Genomic DNA, 15,183 nt, shown 5'->3' on the forward strand with positions numbered 1-15,183 from the left:
AGGCGGTCCTGGGAGACAAGGGGGTGAAGGACCAAACCCTGAGCGACTTCCCTAGTGCTGGTGAGCCCCCCGTGCCCCCCAGCCCTTAGGGTTCCCCACAGTCCCTGCACTGTTCCTGGGGGTCCCGCGGCTCTGGGGGGGTCAAAGCGGAGGGGATGGAACCTCCGTCATGGATGGGGGGCACAAAGGGGGTCCGGGCCCAGTGCTCGGCGGGGTCGGTGCACAAGGGGGGCCCAGTCCCTGTCCCGGTGCACGGGGGTGGCTCTGCCTGGGGGGTCCCGGTGCTTGTGGGGTTCCCAGGGTTCGAGGGGGGTCCGGTCCCTATCCCGGTGCTTGGTGAGGGGGGGCAGTGCCCGGGGGGCTCCCATTGCTTGGTAATTGGGGGGTGTCAGAATCCAGGACATCCCTCTGGCTGCCCTGGATGGCTCGAGACCCTGGCAGGGGCCTCGGAGACCTTGGCATGGTGTCAAGAACACCGGTGGCTTTGGTTTTAGCCCCTGGAGAAAATTGCCAACTTTGTATGAGGAATTACAAGGCACAAGGGTTTGAGTAGAGCGGTAGGTGAATTAACAGAGGGTGGAAAAGTAGAATTTTAACATTTTAAAATATGGGGTTCAATGGGACAAGGTGGAGGGATCTGGGTGTGTCCTGACCTTCTTCTCCTTCTTTTTTTCCTCCGTGTCTTGCTGTGATGGTGACACTTTTCTGTTGGTTGAAGGTAGAGACACACTGTCCAACATAAATGATAGATATTGGCACGTTATTGTAAACACAGTACAGGTAGTTTTTAGTGTAGAAGGCAAACAGCGCCCTGAGGGCAGGGAGACTGCCACAGACCGACCTGCTAGACAGAGCTCAGCAGAGCGGACAAAGCTGTTAGAGAAAAGGGACAATAAACGGCCCTGAGAAGCAAAGCTCCGCATTTCGACTCCTTCTCTGCCCGCGCGGGCTGGGAGAAAAGGACTTTTCACAATCTCGGGGTCATCTTGACCCCCAGAAAACCGAGAGGGGGTCTCCACTCGTCCCAGTGCCCGGTGAGGGGGGTCAGTGCTCGAGGGGGGTTTGGGGGCACTGAAGGGGGTGCGGGTGCGGTTTTTGGGGGGTCCTGGCGCCCCCCGGGGCAGGGTCAGTGCTCAGCAGTGGGGGCTGCCTGGGGACACCCCGGCCCCCAAATCACAGCCGGGTCTCCTGCAAGGCACTGAGGGGAGGCTCGTTCACCCCCCCACCCCCACCAGCGTTGCCACACACCTTCCCAAAGTGTCCCCAAGTGCTCCCAAAATGCCCTCAGAATGTCCCCGAGTCTCTGCCGAGGTGACACCGGCCTGATGACAGCCCAGTGGTGATGTTGCTCTGTGCACAGCAGCCTCGGGATGTCCTCCATGGCTCTTTGGCACCGCTCGGCCACTGCACAGCCACCGTGGCCAGGAGAGGGACAGAAGAAGAGGGTGTTGATGTCCCCAAGTGTCCCCAGCAGGTGACACATGGCCAGGCGGGCACTGGCCTCCCACAGCTGCTCAGCCTCGGCCGCTGTGGCCACCAAGGCCGCACGGAAATCAGGGGACACCTCCGTTGTCCCCTCCAGGGCAGCCTCGATGTCCCTGAGCCGGCGCTGCAGCTCCCAGGGGAAGGCGGTGGCTTCGTCACACGCGGCCACCAAGTCCCCCAGCAGTCCCAGGTACAGCTCCAGCCGCTGTCCCCTCCCGGTGGCCGCATCCCTGCAGGCGTCGCGGAGCTCGGTGGCCGCCTTGGCCAGCCGGGCCCAGCTGTCCATGAGCCTGTCCAGCACACGCCTGGCGCTGGCCAGGGCTCTCACACAGGCCCAGGTGGTCCCTGGGGTGTCCCCAAGGTTAGCCAGGCTCCAGCCCAGGGAGGGGACAGGGCGGTGGCCCAGGGAGGGGACACGGTAGTGGCGCAGGGCGTCGTGGAGGTGAAAGATCAAGGTCCCCACAGCCACCCGCAGGAACTCTGGGGACACGGCCAGCAGCACGTCCCTGTGCGGCCTGGCCACGGTGGCCATCAGTTCTCTCAGGGTGGCCACCAGCTCGCCCAGTGTGGCCACCACGGCCACCATCACCTCCAGCAGCTGGTGGGGGGACAGCTGGGGAGGGTACAGGAGAGGTGTCAGGGGCCTGGTGGCACTTGTGGCCTCCTACAGTGGCCCCTGTGCCCTCCTGTGGTCCCATTTGTCCCCTCGCTGGAGGGCTCTGCTGTCCCCTCTGTTCCTTTTGTCACCCCCTCATCCCCCACATTCCCCCCCGTCCCCTCCTGCCACCCTCGGTCCCCTCCAGCCCCCTGCCACCCCTCTGTCCCCTCTGCCACCCCCGTGTCTCCCCTGTCTCCTCCCGCCCCCCCGCTGGGATTGTCGCACCTCACGGGGCTCCATGGCTGCTGGGGACACTCCGGGGAGGGGACACGGCCGGGGACAGTTGGGGACACGCGGAAACGCAGCGTAGCCGGAGAGGGGGAAGAGGAAGAGTTGACGTCATCGCCCCGGCCCTGCCCCACCTTTGGCCGTTTTTGGGGGGTCCTGAGGAGATTTTGAGGAGGTCCTAGGTGAGTTTTGGGGGGTCCCAGGTGAGGGTTTGGGGTATCCCAGGTGAGGTTTGGGGGTCCCAGGTGAAGGTTGGGGGGTCCCAACTGAGAATTCCCAAGGATTTGGGGTTTCTCAGCTGGCCAGATGACGTCTGGGGGTCCTAGGAGAAGTTTGGGCATCTCAGGTGAGAGTTTGGGGGGTTCCAGGTGAGGTTTGGGAGTCCCAGGTGAGGTTTGTGGGGTCCTGAGAAGATTTTGGAGGGGTGCAGGGGAGCTTTAGGGGGTCCCAGGTGAGAAATCCGAAAGATTTGGGGGTTGCCAGGTGAACACAGCTCAGGGGGGCCGAGGAGGGAGGGCCTGGGGAGGTTTCAGGGTGTGTCCCATGGATGGGGGAGGGGCGGTGAGAGAGGGTCCGGGGGAATTTAGGGGGGTGGAAGCGGCAGGACGAACCCCCAAACACTGACCACGCCCTCTTTAGACCCCGCCCCTGGTTTTGGCCCCGCCCTTTGCTGCTGGACACGCCCACCGAGCGCCGGGCCCTCAGGCCCCGCCCCTCCCAGTTCCCAGCTCCGGGTTCTGGCCCCGCCCCCTCCTGAAGCCCCACCCCAAATGAGCCTTGGCCCTGCCCCCGGATAGATTTTTATCAATGGAAACCAAAAATCGACACAAATCAACCCAAAAATTCAAACCCAGGGGAGTGGGGGAGAGGGACCACACCTGTGATGTCACGGGGGAGGGGCCAGGTGGGATTTTGGGGGGCTCTAGGTGGGCTTTTGGGGGGTCCAAATGAGTTTGGGTAGTGCCAGATGTTCCTGGGTGGGTCCAAGTGGGTTTTGGGGGAGTCCTGGTTGGTTTTGGAGGTCCCAGGTGGATTTAGAGGGGGATCCAGGTGAGTTTTAGCGGGATCCCAGTGAGTTCTGGGGGGCCCAGTGAGTTTGGGGGGCGAGTCCAGCTGTCCCTGGGTGGGTCCAGGTGGGTTTTGGGTGGGTCCAGGTGGTTTTGTGCAGTCCCAGGTGTTATTTAGGGGGATCCAGGTGTTCCTGGGGGGTCCTGCTGTGTTCAGGAGGTATCCAGGTGTTCCTGGAGTGTGGTAGATAGGGACAGGCGAACGGAAGATCTCGGGATGTGACGGAAAGAAAGACCCTTCCCCCTTCTCCCCGCTTCACGTTATCTATTAACCCCAGAGCATGTAACCACACCTAACCCAGTAGTTTTCCACTCCCGACTAACCCTAGGGACCCTACAACCCCCCTCTGACGTAGCAAAGTCCCCCAAGACTATTTAAACCCATGAGATAAGGTAATAAATGCTTTTGACCGTCCACCACATTGGTGTCAGCGTGTGTCGTTAGTCCGAGTAGCCCGGACAGGCCGGGCTGCCGTGCTGTCGCCTTGCAACCAGGTCGCCGTTGTCTCTCATGAAGGCAACATATCTGCTGCCGAAACCCGGGAGAAGAGAAATTCGTTCGGGTAGCGGGAGTACACTTGGACAAGGACAGCGGCCGGAGTGGTCAGACCGTATCTTGGCGCAGGGAGACGTCCCAGGACCCGCGAGCGTCATGGACACCATCGCCAGGGTCGTAAGTGTGAGTTATAAGCAATGGGGTGACGAGTGTAAGCTCAAAGACTTTTGTCTTGCTATAGCAAGGCTGCTTGGGCTTGGGGCTATTGACCGCCCAGTGGATGTTTTACATGTGGGAATATGGGAAAAATGCACAGCCACGCTGGCCGAGGACACGAAATCCTCAGGCAGTGGCAAGAGCCTTAAGGCGTAGGGCAAAGTAGAGAAAGCCCCGCGCAGAGCAATAGAAGAGCAGGAGACATAGAGCGCGGCGCTTATGTGTTTATTAGTTAGACCCGGGCTCGGGGTGGGTGCGGGAGCGCAGACCGTCCCTGAGGACGATCCGCCCGGTAGCAGAGATCCGGGGGGAACGGGCGCGTCACCTCCTTCCCCGGATCAGAGCCCAATCCCCGCCGCGGAAGCCCCCCAAAAAACCGCGGCTTCCCCGTCCGTCCCGCTGCCGCCGGTCCGCGACCCGTTGCCGGAGGTGCAGCAGTGCGCGGAATGCTTTCGGCGAGGGCTGGCAGGGGAAGCCAGAGGCGCAGAAACCGCGGCTCAGGAAGAGACCCTACCCACGCCGCCACCTCACCCCTTTAAAATGGCGCTGGCTGCCAAGGAGAGGGGCGGGGCGCGGGCGGTCTCGGCGTGAAAAGCTGGGAGCCGCGTGGTTTCAGGGACGCGCGTGCGCGGGAGAAAGAGGAGGAGAGCAGCAGAGGGCAGAGAGCCAATCGGCAGCTGTGCCTGAGGCTGCTACCATTTAAGGGAGAGACCTCCCCCTGCAGGAGGCAGGGCAAGCCGAAGGGGCGGGAGCGGCGCCACCCCTGCGGGGAGGAGCGAGCTTGGAGCCGGACAAAAAGGCACCGAGCCCCGGAAGTGCGCTGGCACTTGACTTCCGACTCGGAGCCCGGCAGCAGCTCCGCCAGCTCGGAAGAGCTGCCAGGAGCCAGCTGGAACTCCGAGACGGAGAAAACAGAGCCAACGCGATTTAAAACAAAACCAAGTAAAGCTCTAAGCCGCACTGGAAGACAACTACGATTTGAACCAGCCCAGTTTACCGACTGGGGAGAAATAAAAATAGCCTGTGCTGAATGGTCCCCAGCGGCTGCCATACAAGCCTTCTCGGTGAGGCTCACCGGCCCGGAGGGGAACCAACAAAGGGTATATACCCCGATAAACCCAAAAGATGTACAGTCAATTGTCAAAGCCATTGCAGAAAAAGGAATCAATTCGGCCTGTGGTAGGTAAGGGACAGGCGAACGGAAGATCACGGGATGTGACGGAAAGATAGACCCCTCCCCTTCTCCCTTGCCCCACGTTATCTATTAACCCCTGAAGCCCCAGAAGCATGTAGCCACACCTGCCCTGGTAACTTTCCACTCCCGACTAACCCCTGAGACCCCCCAACCCCCTCTCTGACGTAGCAAAGACCCCCAAGACTTTTTAAACCCACGAGATGAGATAATAAACGCTTTCGATCGTCCACCACATTGGTGCCAGCGTCTTTATCGATAGCCCGAGCGGCCTGGAGAGGCCAGGCCGCCGTGCTGCCTCACCTGAACCAGGGCCCTCGTTGCCCTTTATAAAGGCAACATACTGGTGCCGAAACCCGGGAAAAAAGAGAGAAAAAAAAAGGAAAAATTCCCCCGGCGGACGGGATACACCTGGACGGGAGCAGCGGCCGGAACGGTCAAACCATATCTTGGCGAGGGGAGACGTCCCTGGGACCCGCAAGCGTCATAGGCAGCGTCGCATGGGTCGTGAGTATGATTTGTGAGCAATGGAGTATCGAATTTGAGCTCAAGGACTTTTATCTTGCTATAGCAAGGCTGCTTGAGCCTGAGGCAACCGAATGCTCAGTGGATGCCATGCATCCGGGAATATGGGAACAGTGTACAGCCACGCTGGCCGGGGAATCGAAATCCTCAGGCAGTGGCGAGAGCGTTACGGCACGGGGCAAGGTAGAAAAAACCCCGCGCAAGGCAATAGAAAAGCAAGAGATGCGGAGTGCAGCGCGTACGTGTTTATTAGTTAGACCCGGGCTCGGGACGGGGGCAGAAGCGCAGACCGTCCCTGGGGACGGTCCGCCCGGGAACGGAGACCCGGGGGGGCACAGCGCGACACCCCCTTCCCCGGATCAGAGCCCAGCCCGGCCCCGCCGCGGAGCTGAGCCCAGCCCGGCACAGGGGAGCGCTGCCGCCGGAGCCCGGAGCGGCGCATGCCGAGCAGCGCAGCCCCGCTCCCGCCGGGACCCGGATCCGGCCGCGGCTCCGCGCCGCTTCCCTGCCGGCGCACCAAGCGGAGCGGCGCCGGGCCCCGCCGCAGAAGCCCCCCGAGACACCCCCGCCGCGGAAAACCCCCAAAAAACCCCCGCCGCAAAAAAACCCCGAAAAGCCGCGGCTTCCCGATCTGTCCCGCCGCCGCCGCCGATCAGAGATCCGTTGTCAGAGGCGAAGCCGCGCGCGGAGCGCTTTTGGCGGGAGCCGGCAGGAGAAGCCAGAATCGCAGAAGCCGCAGCTCGGGAAGAATCCCCGGCAGCGTGGCCATGCTGCCGCCTTGAAAATGGCGCCGGGTGCCGTGGAGGGGGGTGGGGCGCGAGTAGTCTCGGCGCGAAAACTCGGAAGCCGCGCGATTTCAGGGGCGGGCGTGCGCGGGAGAAAGGGGCAGAGAGCGGCACGGAGCGCGGAGCCAACCAGCGGCCGCGCCAGGCGCTGCCATCATATAAGGGGAAAACCACCCCCCGCAGGGGGCGCGGCGAGCAGGGGGGGCGAGAGCGGCCCCTCCCCCGCAGGGAGGAGCGAGCTCGGGGCCGGACAAAACGGCGCGGAGCCCCAGAAATACACTGGCATTTGACTTCCGGCGCGGAGCCTGGCGACCGCTCTGCCGGCTCCTCCGAGCCGGCGGGGGCTAACCGGGACTCCAAAACAAAAGAAACGGAACTAGCACAGTTTAAAACAAAACCAAATAGAGTTCTAAGCTGCACCGAAAAGCAGTCACAATACCCCTTGGAGCTGCGGGAGAAAAGAGCATCTCGCCAAAGAATACGGGTCCCAGCCCCGGACACACGGGGGGGGGGGAGGGGGCGGCGCGCGGGCGAACTCAGCCTCCTCCCACCGCAAGCAGCGCCTGTGCCGCAGAGTCAGCAGGAGACGCACCGATACGGGACCCCTGGGTAACCCTAGCCATGAAAGTGGGGAGAGAGCCCCCGGGGGTGTGTGGGACGTGCTGCCTCTGTGGCAGTCGGGACCCCCACGTAGTGAGACTATGAGAGCCACTGCTGCACACCCACTGCTGCCAATCAAACCTGACCCTCAAAACAAAACTAATGAGAGGCTGTGAGTCTTATTTGCAGGACACGCTGGTGAACCATCCCCGTGACACATACACCCCTGCTCCAGAAGGAGATGACAGACCACCAAGCCACCAGACAAAACCTGAGCGTCCCACGGCGGTGAGATCCAAACATGCACAGTGTCTTTCTTCATGCAATTTTGCTGTTAGAGGCTTGTGGCCGGGGGGCAAGCTGGCCCAGGCCACTACCCTCATCAGCTATTTAAGTGGGTCGTGCAACATCTATCAAGTGACAAGGTGCTCAAAAAAGTCACCATAATAAATACCCCATCCTTCGTGTTCCACATAGCCAGCCTGTTTAGAAGCTACCTTACTAACCCTAAATGAAACCAAATCAAACCTAACTAACCCCTATTAGTTTTGCTATAATATTAAACCCCCTTTCCTACAAAAGCATTGCTTTAAATACCCCCTTCAGTTACTCCACAGCCAATACCCCCCACCAGTGCAGATAGGACACTCCCCGCAGAGAAATCACCCTGAGTCAAATCACAGGGCAGGGCAGATGTTCCAGCAATGCAACCTTAGCAAAGCAGAAAGGCAACTTCTGCACTAAAGTTGTCAAGCCCAACAAAAAAACTAACAAGTGGGTGATCCCACCTGCATCTGGGCTGTGAGTTTGCCAGTGATCCAGAGCGAATCCTTATATGTTCCTTGCCAAATTTAATAACTCTATCAATTTCTGTGTCCAAGTCCTGACTGTTCTAGGGTCTTGTATCACTCAGACGAAGAGATATACCATCTTCTCGAGGAACCTGACAGACTCCACAAAAAAGAAATTAACCATCGCAATGCTGCTCGGCCTGGGAGCAGCTGGCACAGCCACAGGTGTCTCAGCCATCGCAACCCAGCAGCACGGACTCTCTCAGCTGCAAATGACCATCGACGAGGACCTGCAGAAGATCGAGAAGTCCATCTCCTATTTAGAGAAATCAGTCTCTTCGCTTTCAGAAGTGGTCTTACAAAATAGGCGAGGTCTGGACCTTTTGTTCATGCAGCAGGGAGGACTGTGTGCAGCCTTAAAGGAGGAATGCTGCTTTTATGCAGATCATACGGGAGTTGTTAAAGACTCCATGGCAGAGCTCCGAGACAGACTGGCTCAGAGAAAGAGAGACAGGGAGACCCAGCAGAGCTGGTTTGAATCCTGGTTCAATCAATCACCTTGGTTCACCACTTTAATTTCCGCCCTGGTAGGTCCACTGGCAATACTGCTTTTAGCTATTACCATAGGACCATGCCTGCTGAACAAACTAGTCTCGTTTGTTCAGGCCTGTCTGGAAAGGGCAAACATTCTGTTCATAGGCCACCAACAAATGCTGTAAACCAAAAAACTGCAAACACAGTCAGTAGCTAAAGCCTTCAGCACCTGCCTTGAAAAATTTACCCAGATCTACCAAATCACCCTTTCCTTAACAAGTTGCAAGTTTGTACCTCACTCCAGTGCCTCTACCTACGACTACCTCATTTTGTATGTGATAAGGAGGGGGGAGATGTGGTAGATAAGGGACAGGCGAACGGAAGACCACGGGATGTCACGGAAAGATAGACCCCTCCCCTTCTCTCTTCCCCACGTTATCTATTAACCCCAGAAGCCCCAGAAGCATGTAGCCACACCTGCCCTGGTAAATTTCCACTCCTTACTAACCCCTGAGACCCCCCAACCCCCCTCTGACGTAGCAAAAACCCCCAAGACTATTTAAACCCATGAGATAGGATAATAAACGCTTTTCGACCGTCTGCCATATTGGTATCTGCGTGTGTTGATTAGCCCGAGCGGCCTGGGGAGGCCAGGCCGCCGTGCTGCCTTACCTGAACCAGGTCACACGTTGCCCCTTATAAAGGCAACACTTCTGTCCTCACCCTGAGCTGTGAGGAATGCCTGGAGCCCAAGGTGCATTTCTCCAGGGGATCGCTTTTGCCCTCTCCCCAGTAAGCTCACAGGCCTCCACACACACACACTGGAGATGTCTGGGGCCATTCATCATTTCTCTGCTCTCAGCACCGAGGCAATGGACTCTGGCACAGCTCTGAGTTCAGGCCCGTGGCAACCACCCCTGGCCATGGGCCTCCATGGAGCTGCTCTCAGGAAGCTTCCCAAGAGCTGGGGAGTGCCCCAAAACTGCCTCAGGAATGTGAGACACCCCAGCAGCACCTCATGTATGTAAACTATTCAAACACTCACTCAGTAATGGGCTCCTCCTATCTTAATCACCCCCAAACTTTGGCTGTCTCATTCCAGACCCCACCCCACCTCCCAAATGCCAGCCTCTACCCATGTGACCCCTCCTGGACATCAAGACCCCTTCCCAAGCTGTACTTCCTCCATTTCACACCTCCCAATCCCCATCCCACCCATACCGCCCCACCCAATTCTCATCTCACCCCTCCTGATTTGCATCCCGCATTGCCCAATCCCCTTCCAACCCAATTTCACCCTCAGAGGTGGTGGAATCGAGTAATTTTGGGGTGCGATTCAGCAGTTTTTAGTGGCACTGAGTGGATTTGAGCAGACAGATCAGTCCCTCTGATCTTTTGGAGTGCCAAGAAATAAAGACAACTAAACCAAATATCCCCCAAACTCCCCCATATCCTCACAGATATCTCCTGGAACCCAAGATTCCTCAAAACACAAGTAAAATGTGAGGCTTTAGATGCTTTTGATGAATTTGTTGATTTTAACCCCAATTTTCTGTGTTTTGGAGGGAGGAAGATAAAAGATAATAAGAGGCAAAATAAAATAACAGCAGCCACTTCCCTCTGTGTATCACAGGGCATGTGGGTCACCAGGGTTCTGACCAGGGTGGGTCCTCTGATGGGGATGAAGCTGGAGCAGTGCATGAAGCTCTTCCTGCAGGTGAGGTTCTCACAGGGCTTCCCTTACCGGTGCCTCCGCTGGTGCCGGGTAAAGAATGAGCGGTCTGAGAAGCTCTTCCCACACTCAGGACACTCGTAGGGTCTCTCCCCGGTGTGGATCCTCTGGTGGACAATCAGGTCAGACCTGTGGCTGAAGCTGTTCCCACACTCCCCACACTCGTAAGGCTGTTCCCCAGTGTGGATCCTCTGGTGGCAGATCAGGTTGAAACTCTTCCTGAAGCTCTTCCCACACTCCGAGCACTCGTAGGGCCTCTCCCTGTCATGAGGCTTCTCCTGGACCACCAGCTCTGATCCCTGGCTGAAACCCTGCCTGTCGGAATCTGTGGGTGTTGGTGATTCCGAGATTGTAGAAAGTCTCTGTCTTTCTGCCCCGTTGCCAAAGAAGAAGCCATAGTTCGTCTGTGCTGTTTTCAAGGTTGTTTATTTTTGCTTATCTATAACAAGTTCCGCTGCTCTGCCGCAGGTCTGTCCTGCAGGGCAGCGTGCGGGGCTCTGCCCCTCAGTGGGATGGTACAAACATTATATACCAGAAATTACGTGTACTATATTTACAATAATGTGCCAATATCTATCATCTACGTTGAATAGTGTGTCCCTAGCCTAAACCAATAGAAAAATGCCAACATCACCAAGAACATGGAGGTAAGGAAGAAGAAGGAGGAAGAACAGGATCAGGTCCACTTTCCTCCATCTTAGAACTCCTGACCCCCCTGTACAAAGTAAAACCCCCCTGTACAGGTGTTAAAACCCCCCTGTACAATACTAAAAAATTTTACCCTCTAATTTGTGACTACTTTTACTATATCATCTAACCCTCTGTGACTGCTTGTTCCACCTTTAAAGTTGGTAATTCATTCCATGGTTCAAACTCAAAATCACAGCTGTTCTCAGCTGCTTGCCAGGGTCTAAAATGCTTCTGACCAAGGCCTGGAACCTCTAAAAATGTCTGAGGGACATTTTGAGTTCCGACATCTCCCCTCTCTGTTTGAACCAGAAACACCCGCTTTATCATGCTATTCAAGGTCTTTCGAATACACACGAAAATGCATGGTAGAACAAGCAGAAGAACTACAAGCCCTATAAGAATATAAAATGCTATTTTCAAAAGTTCTTTCCACAATGGTGAGATATCAAAAAAGCTAAACAAATCATCCCACCAGGACCCTGTAACTTTGTTCAATTTGCTAATACTATTTTATATTTGTGTTATATTTTCATGAATGATTGGACAAGTTCATGCAGCACATCCCCTCAAATTCCTCACATCCGTGCCCATGTGTCAGCAGCAAATAATCAATTGCCGCCCTGTTTTGAAGCACTGCTTGCCTTGCACTGTTGATGTCTGTTAACATGTCACTCAGTGCAAACGAAATGGCATGACTGCGTTTGCTCAACCAACATGCTATATGATCCAATTGTGTCAAGGCCGCCCCTGATGCTGCTTGGGGTGAGAAAATTGCTACTGCAATTCTCCGAGACTTGTCCCAGGTAGAAACATCATCATCAGAATTTGGACTATATTGTTCAAGGGATCCTTTCCTTTTTGAACCAAGAACACCTCTTTGACAACTTTGTCCATGGTCTGCCTCATGCACTGAGGCAAGGACAGCACAAGCATCAGAAGATTTACAATACCTTATAATTACATACAACTATTTTCAAAATCTCTTTTCTACAACTGTGAAAGGTGAAACAAATTGAACACACCATCTACCTATGATTTAATTTTTCTCCAGGTGTGTTTGGTCCTCTGATACCTCTTTAAATTTATCACTCTTGTGTCCATGTGTTTACAATAGATGTTCAATTACTGTTTTGTTCTCATTTCTCACTGCTAGATAACAAATCATTCGATGCAAAAGAAATGACATGGGCATCTTTACTCTGCCCACAACCTCTTTTGATCCAACTGCACCAAGGCTCTTTTTGATGCCACCTGCTGTGAAAGCAGAACCACTCAGTTTTTCCGAGCCTTTTTTCTTGGTATTAACATTATCATTGTCACAATTTGGATTACTTCATTCATCAGATTTTTTTTCTCCTCGCTCTCTTATCAAGGTTTTGCTGTGTGTTAACAAAAGATCTTTCAATGCTGCATGGACCACCCTTGATTTTTGCAGGGATATCAGGCCAAATTCTGTCCCCGCAAATGAAAAACATTCCCTTCGGTAAAGTGGCTGGATGTTGAAAGGATGGTTTGCTTGTCATTTTGGTATGATTGCACCAAGATGACGCATTTTTATAAAAAGGCTGATTCGGAGTGACATCTATTGTATGATTATCTGTTTTTGTCACTCCTGATGAATTAAATTTGATGCACCATTTCATTTTTGTTGACCCAAAAATGTCCAAATCCAGAGGTTCAAAGTGAGCCACAGGAAGGAATTGTGTCCAAACATGTCATCCCTCCACAGGGTCTGAAAGAAACTTCAGAACCCCTGGAAGGATGTCCCCTGGGACTGACCATCCCTCCACTGGCACACCTACCAAGCATGTTGAAAATGGTTTCTCTGGTTTCGAATGGGTCAGGCAAATGCTGTCCAGACCAGCTGCTTTTGCCAAAGTCTCCCACACTTTTTCCCTTGGTTGTCTCATGGGAAAATCTGTCCTGTTGCCCAAGGCAACAGGTGAAAGAATGAAGCACATGAACACTATCTGTCTGAATCCCATGTCCATGTCCCCACCCTCTGTGAGAAACCCCGCAATGCAGCAACACCCAAACAACACTTGATTTCTCAGAAAAAACCCCAAGTCTCTGGGTGATCAATCGTCGTCCGACGAGACGTCTGCAGCGTTGTTGTCTGCCTTCGTCTGCGTGCTTGCTTCTCTGCTTCTCGGGTCCACGTCCACTGGCGTCTGCACCCGATAAGGTTACATGTGCTTTGCTGGCATTCACTTCAGTCCTCGTCCTATAGAAACACAAGCGAAACCCTCGCCCCAAGTTATCAATGTAAATGAACCTTCAATCTGTCCTGACTCTGGGTTTCTGATCAAATCGAAAGGGTTTTCCCTTAGTTTTTCCTGTGGGCTGTATGTAACATATCTGACAATTAGTAGAGTGGGCTTTGAGAAAAAACCATTTAAAAAATTCAACACATTTGTTCAACCCTGCCTCCTCCCTTTTCTGTCTATTCAAGTGGATTTCAGGGTGTGATGTGTTCTTTGCTTGCTTGACCTGAGGGAGAATGAAGAATATTGAAAATATGTTTGACTCTCTGTTTTTTCAAAAATTTGTCAAGCACCTTGCTTGTGTAAATTGGACCATTATCTGTTTCTATTTCTTGTTTCACTCCTAATGATGTAAATGCTTATAAAAAATGTTTGCAGGTATGTTCTGTGGTCTCCCCTGTATATGATGCAAAAATCGCCCCTAAAAATGTATCAATTGAAATATGGATATTTTCGAGCCTCTCAAAAGATGGGTATTTTGTGACATCAGCTTGCCACAGCTGAAGGCTTTTACAAACCTCTCAGATTGGCCACTCCTGCAAATACAGGAGATTGCACAAACTGGCACTCTGGCAAGCAGATTTCCTTTGTCTGACTTTCAGAAGGGTGAAAGGTTCCCATCAATGCCTGTGCATTTTTGTAAAAACATGCACGGCTCAATTTTGCCTGCTCAAAAATGTCTGGCAGTGTCTGCAAGATGGGCATTGTGAGCCTATCTACATGAGCATTCCCTTTTACTAAAAACCTCGGAGGTGAAGAATGCACTCTGATGTGTTTATTAATGTTCTCTGTTTTTCTAGGATTATTTTCATGCATAATAGATATGAATATAAAATTTCCTTGTCTGTATGTTTTAAAAGCGATTTCTCTAATTGTTTGACCACATTTGCAACATACACTAAACTTGTGATCAGATTGAGGGTTCCTAAAATAACTGAAAAACCCCTGACTATTGTTACCAATTTTGCAACTTGTGGTGAACCTTGTATCATTTTGATATTTGATTCCCATTTCCCTGTTTTTTGATTTTTCCATGTGACCACTGATTTGTGAGTTTTTCCCAAACCATCAGTGAATACTGTCATTCCTTCCACTGGTTCCTGGCTTCTTTTTTGTTTTTTCCCTGAAACTCACTTTTACATTTAACATTTTGTGTGTTGGAAAACGAACTGTGCGAACTTCTGAATGCCCTAACAACGTGATTGAAAAATCTTGCGACTTTGGATTGTCCACTCAAAATATTTTTTCTTTAAATGTAAATGAATGATTAAGAAATCTTTGCCTGACATTGTCAGCAATCTGGTCTCTGCCACAATAATGATCTGAGCTCCCATCTCTAAATCTGTAAGAATTGTTTTTGAGGGTCTGCAAACTAAAAAACCTCACTTTCAACTTCTGTGGAAACATTAACAAAATCCTTGCTCAAAGCTACTTATTTGAACGATTTTTTTTTTTCTTTCTTTCAATTTTATCTGTCCAGTGTCTAGCACTCTCCTCATATTTTTCTCAATGATCAGCAAAATCAAGTCTACAAAATAATTATATCAAGAGATTAAAACATACAAAATCTTCAACCTCATTTCAGCCTTATTTCAGGCACTTCTTCACTCCTTTTCTTTTTTCTTTTTCCTTTTTTCTCTCTTTCTCTTCTTCTCTTTTGAAACAAGAAAGTTGAAATATAAAACATAATATAGAACAAGACAAAATATCTCAATAATAAAATGCATAAAACTTATCAAAATCGATAACAATTCAAGAAAATTCAAAAGAAAGATATTCTAAATAGCATATATAAAAATGAACAAAGCATGATCATTAGAAACATTGTGCCAGCGGTTCAGAGTCTGCAAACAACTGAAACATTTGTTTCCAGTGAAAATCCTTGGCATCCCTTCCCGGGCAGGGCTGGCAAGTTTCACC

At 52.9% G+C, this 15,183-nt stretch overlaps 1 protein-coding gene across 1 annotated transcript in view; it reads left to right on the forward strand.

The window, feature by feature from the left end:
• The window catches only part of LOC121468955 (uncharacterized), a 2,238,800-nt gene that overhangs the window by 23,232 nt on the left and 2,200,385 nt on the right, over positions 1-15,183 (forward strand). The gene's annotated exons all lie outside the window — the stretch shown is intronic.

The sequence above is a fragment of the Taeniopygia guttata genome, chromosome 34 (genome assembly GCF_048771995.1).
Source record: "Taeniopygia guttata chromosome 34, bTaeGut7.mat, whole genome shotgun sequence".
Taxonomy (NCBI): domain Eukaryota; kingdom Metazoa; phylum Chordata; class Aves; order Passeriformes; family Estrildidae; genus Taeniopygia; species Taeniopygia guttata.